Genomic DNA, 6008 nt, shown 5'->3' with positions numbered 1-6008 from the left:
AAAGGTTTGTAGAGTACCTGCTACGCGCCGAGGCATCCTGCCTGACACTAAAATTACAAGACTGAGTAAACATAGTCTCTATCCTCAGTATCCTGAGAGTCAGACACTTAGATCATTACAGGACAGGGTGGTAAATGCAACATTTTGGCATGTATGGACAGCCATGGCTGATGGGGAGGGAGGGTACCGTGAAAGACTTCACCTAGGAGATTAAAGCTTAAAATGTCCATATGGACTGAAGACACAAATTTTTGTAAGGTTTTGTTTATTTGACTGTAAGGGCCTATTTAGCAAGAGGCTTTCATTAAAGTTAAACTGTCCCTGCTTCCCTACCCCCAGGGGATTCACTTAAAAACAAGTCCCGGAAACCAGCTTCAGGTAACAAAAGCCCAGACATAAGGGTGGGCCAGGCCAGGTGGAGACATCCGATCAGTAGGGGGTTGCATACTGTCTCCCTAGCTACCAAGGAGTAGGGGCCCCCCACCCTTTGGGAACCCTTTTTGGTGCCAATCCTAATCAAGGTGTAATAGGCTGGGTCAAACGTCTACTAGGATAAATTGTAACTCAATTGGCCACCTAGTATCACTATGGAGTTTCCTGAGTGTGTTACAATCTCATTGGTCACCTGTGCCTGGCCAAGCCCGACCACATGGTTTTTGCCCTTAAAAGCTAGACTGTGAAACACAGAAAGGTCGTCCTCTCTTTTAAGAGGTGAGGCCCCGATCCTTCGGTTAGATTCTTGATGCTTGGCGTGAAATAAAGCTTTGCTTGACCTTTGCTTTGTATCAGTCTCGCTCCTTTAATCACGGACCCATTATCGGGGCATAACATGACAGAGAGGGAACACAAGCGGGGGGGCAGGAGAGGGAGAAGTAGGTTCCCCAATGAGCAGAGAGCCCTCCCCCACCCATGGGGCTGGATCCCAGGACCCTGGGATCATGACCTGAGCCAAAGTCAGACACTTAATCAACTGAACCACTCAGGTGCCCCTGTGTTGACCTCAGCAGAAATCAAGAGTCTGTTGTCAGCCACAGGCACCCCTTACTGTTCATTCCTAATGAAACTTCACCTTCTTCATCATGAAAAATTTGATGAAGCGTTTATATCAGGAATTAGGTAGCATGATGACTTAATTTTCATTTCATCCAAGGAAAGTTTTTTTTTATTTTTAAAATATTTTTATTTATTTGTTTGACAGACACAGAGATCACAAGTAGGCAGGCAGAGAGAGAGGAGGAAGCAGGCTCCCTGCTTGAGCAGAGAGCCCGATGCAGGGCTTGATCCCAGTAATGAAGTTCTAGAACCTAGGTGAGGTTCGGTGGGCTGAGGTCCGGAGCCAATGACCAAGAAAGAATTGTTGAGACATCTTTGGTGCAAAATGGTGGTTTACTAAAGCACGGGGACAGGACCCGTGGGCAGAAAGAGCCGCTGCCCCGGGTTGTGAGAGATGGCAGGTTCTGTACCTTGCGGTTGGGGGAAGGGGAGGGGAAAGGAGGTTTTAATGGAACTTTCATATGCTAAAGAGGGCCTACAAGGTGCCAGGATATCGGAGGCCTACCCGAGGCCTTGCCCTTGTGGCTTGATCAATGTTGTCTTTAGGGCAGCCGTTAACATCAAGATAGTTGGGAGATTTTTGGTGGGATGTCGAGTCCTGCTATCAATCGTCTTTGTTAGTGAGATTTAGGTTTAGAAGAGATTTAACTATATTTACATTCCCTTCTACCTCAGCCTCGTTCAGTTTTGTTTATGGTGGGGAGGGAGACATTAGGGCTCGAGGAACTGAGTTATTTGCCTCTGGCTATTGATTTGTAAACCAAGGGAGACTCCTGTCTTGCAAGATTGTGATCTCTGCAAGTTAACTATTTGTTTATCATTTATGGCAGTCAGGGGTGCCTGAGGAATGCTACACACATTACCGAGGGGGAGCGGATGGTGAGGGGGTGCAAGGTGCCAGCTTTTGCTTTGTCCTCAGCCAGCCTCTTGCTCCCTCATCACCAGGACCCTGAGATCATGACCTGAGCCTAAGGCAGAGGCTTTAACCCACTGAACCACCCAGGCGACCCCAAGGAAAGTTTTTTTTTTTTGGCTGTTGTTGTTGTTTAATATTTTCTGATGTGGCACCAAGCCAAGGTGTACACATACCCACAGGTGACAGGGCTGTATGAGGTTTTGTTTCTCAAACTGTGGGCCACAGACAGCACTGGAACCTCCTGGAAGCCTGTTAGAATTGCACAATTTAAGCTTTGCTCCAGACCTACTGAATCTGATTCTGTATTTTTTTTTTTTCCTATTTTTTAAAGATTTTATTTATTTATTAGAGAGAGAGAGCAGGGAAAAAGGGGTGAAGAAGGGTCTCCACTGAGCAGGGAGCCCAGTGTGGGGCTTAATCCCAGGACGCTGGGGATCATGACCTGAGCCTAAGTCAGAGGTTTAACTGACTTCACCCAGGTGCCCCAGAATCTGTATTTTAAAAAGATCCCCAAGTGACTTGTATACACAAGAATTGCAAAGAAGAGATCAGATGAGCTTTTCTGACCAGTACAAAATTTAAATATTTTGTGTAAATAGATTACTAGGACACGTAAATATTTTGTGTGACAATGTGAAACAGAGTTGTATTTCAGGGGAAAATGTGGAAGGAATGGAGCTCCACCATAGGTATCTTGCCTCCAAGCACTTGAAACTAAACTTTGAGTTTGTAACATGAATTTTGATCATTTTAAAACTTCATTTAAAAAGATTTTATGATGATATTGGGGCACCTGGGTGGCTCAGTGGGTTAAGCCTCTGCCTTCAGCTTAGGTCATCTTGGAGTCCTGGGATTGAGCCCACATCAAGCTCTCTGCTCAGCAGGGAGCCTGCTTCTCCTTCTCTCTGCCTGCCTCTCTGCCTACTTGTGATAGCTCTATCAAATAAATAAATAAAATCTTTAAAAATATATTTTATGATGATATCATTTTGACCGCTGGACTCTATTATGTGACTGTATCCTCATTATAGTATGTTTGAAAACATAAATACCAAAGACTTATGTAAGTATCATGGAAATAGCTTAACCTTTGGATCCTATATAGTCAGAAAAGTCAGAAGCAGAAAATAATCTAGCTATTTGATAGAAAAAGATTTTAGGAGGTTTTTTCCTTGCTTCAAGGAACAGAATATATAATAAAAATACAGTAATCATGTTTTACATGTTTCAAATCCATTTATACTTCAACAATGTTCAGAAAACAAATCATACAACTGAAATGAAAAATTCTGTACATTGGTTTAATATTTACATTAAATCATCTGCATTATTTAACAAGTGAAGAATTATCCAAGTTATATATTGTAGGTAAATTCATTTTAAAAATTCATCTATTTGGAGCACCTGGGTGGCTCAGTGGGTTCAGGCCTTTGCCTTCGTCAGGTCGTGATCCCAGGGTCCTGGGATCGAGTCCCGCATCGGGTTCTCTGCTTCGCCGGGAGCCTGCTTCCTCCTCTCTCTCTGCCTGCCTCTCTGACTACTTGTGATCTCTGTCTGTCAAATAAATAAATAAAATCTTTTTAAAAATTCATCTATTTAAATGAGTACAATTAATATCCTGATTTATGAATGCAAAGTCCCAGGTAAGGTCAGAATTCCATATGACGTCTTTATGGACTAAAGTTTAAATTACAAACTAATGATTTATCCAAAAGTTGTGCAAAAGCACAGGGAGTCAACCCCTACTTTCTGCTTTAGCAATTATGTGGCTAGTCTGGGATCTGTTTTAGTTAGACATCAACACAGCATGAAAGAGGCAAAGGCAGGTTATTTCAGGATTTATCTTTATGATAAATCCACTTCTAGAGAAACAACTTCATTATTCTCAAGGCTTAGATTTGTCATTCTCGAAATTTGGAGCAATTTATAATAATTTAAAGACATAACTGGTCCGATGTTTGTATCTGATATCTCCAAATGGTCTGAAAGTTCCTGGAAGGCAGAAACTTTGTATAAGTCTACTTATTCATCTCTGTGGGGATGTTATCACAATCTGGCAGGAAGTCAAAAGTTCTTTTCCCAGTATTTAGGGACAAGGCTTCCACTAGGGCCAGGTGGCCAAGGATGGGCAAAGGAATTAAGAACAGAATGCAAATTCCTAAGTACAGGCAAACCTAGCTTCACGAAATATCCATTTATATAACTAATTATGGAATCTGGAAGTCAATAACAAGTACTGTGAGAGCAGTACAAGCATTTTTCATCCCCTCCCATCAAGGTGGTCTGCTCACTAGGTGATTACCAGTCAGGTTCTACCAGCTCCTGCTTCTGGGTTGTGTGATTATGGGCTCTAACCACAACATATTGTCTCACCTTCAAAAAATAATTGGAAAAATAATTGAAAAGTAGGGCAAGGATAAATGGGGCCAGAGATAAAAATGAGATTACAAGTGGCCCACTGTAAGCTCCTACATACTGGCGAAAGATTGCCCACAATTTGGCCCTGAAAAGCCTCAGCACCCAATGCAAAAGGAAAACAAGATCAGTTATGTGATATGCAGTGTGTCTTGGGTAAAAGCAAGCTATTAATAGTGGTAGCTTAGGAGAAATTCAGCTATTCTTGATACCAAGTTGGAAGATAAATTTCCCATGACTGCCCAGGAAAAGGACACTGTGTGACATAGTGGACAGTATCTGAAGATCTCTGTAATAAGTAAATAAAATTAACGGATTTTAATGCCCTTTCAGTATTAGCCGATGGCAAGTCCCAAAGCACAAATTCAAAAGAGCTAATTCTGTGAAGGAAGAAAAAGAGTGTCATTTAAGATTCAGCTCTCTGAAGGTCTGGTTTAATATATAAAGACAAAATTCAAAGTGCCTACAGCATCGATTTCCAGACCTTTTACTCTGCCATGCAGGCTGTGATGATTATATGTGAAAAGTCCATTTCCAGTACTAACTGGATCATCACCCTTTTCTCTCCTCTTCATAGTATCTTATTGTGGTATATTGCAAAAATGGCCAAAAAAGTAAAACAAAAAGTACAGGAATACGCTTCGCAGTTCCTCCTTTCTAAAAGTGGTGTCTATTTTCCCACCATTTGAATCTGGGCTGATCTTGTGGCTTGATCTGACCAACAGAATGTTGCAGAAGTGACACTGTCTGAGTTTCAAGCCTTGGGATCAAGAACCTTCGCAACTTCTGAACTATTGCTTTTGTAACCTGCCACCGCCAAGTGAACAAGTCTAAGTTAGGCTGCTGGGTGATGGAAAACATGTGGCCCGCATGCCTTCTAGAACTCCAACTGACAACCAGCCAGTCCCCAGAAGGAGAAGTGCTTATCTCACCCGCTGCAAACCACAGACCAAAGGAACCCAGCAGAAAAGTCACCCAGCTAAGCGTGGACCAAATGGCTAGCCCACAGAGTCATAAGCAAAATATAAGTTGTTGCTTTTTTAGGTCACTAAATTTGGTGTGGTTTGTTATGCAACAAAAACTAACAGACACACTTTAACAAGAGCAACCCAATTCATAATATTAACAAAAAGATAAAACGCTTAGGAATGAACATAACAAGCTGTGTGCAAAATATATGAAGAAAACTCTAACACTCCTGACGGATCCAAAATTAGGCTTTTTTTTGGCCCCCAGAAACGGAAAAACATACCACGTTCTTGGATAGGAAAATCAACTTCGTAAGAATGTCAATTCTCCCTAAGTGAATATAAATTAAAACTGATTCCAATAGAGACTTCTCTCTGGAACCAGAAAAACTGAATCTAAAGTTAAGTTTGGAAAAGAACTAAAGAAGCAAAAATACTTTGAAGAAGAAACCGAACTGGAGACATTTGCCCTCAAAGATAGTAAAACCAAGGGCACCTAAATGGCTCAGTCGGTTAAGCGTCTGCCTTCCACTCAGGTCATGATCCCAGAGTCCTGGGTTAGGGCTCCTTGCTCAGCGGGGAGCCTGTTTCTCCTCCTCCCTGCCACTCCCCCTGCTTGTGCTCTCTCTCTCTGTGCCAAACAAATAAAATCTTGA

The sequence above is a fragment of the Lontra canadensis genome, unplaced genomic scaffold (assembly GCF_010015895.1).
Source record: "Lontra canadensis isolate GAN:19392208 unplaced genomic scaffold, GSC_riverotter_1.0 scaffold45, whole genome shotgun sequence".
NCBI classification, from domain to species: Eukaryota; Metazoa; Chordata; class Mammalia; order Carnivora; family Mustelidae; genus Lontra; species Lontra canadensis.
This window is presented reverse-complemented; position numbering follows the sequence as displayed.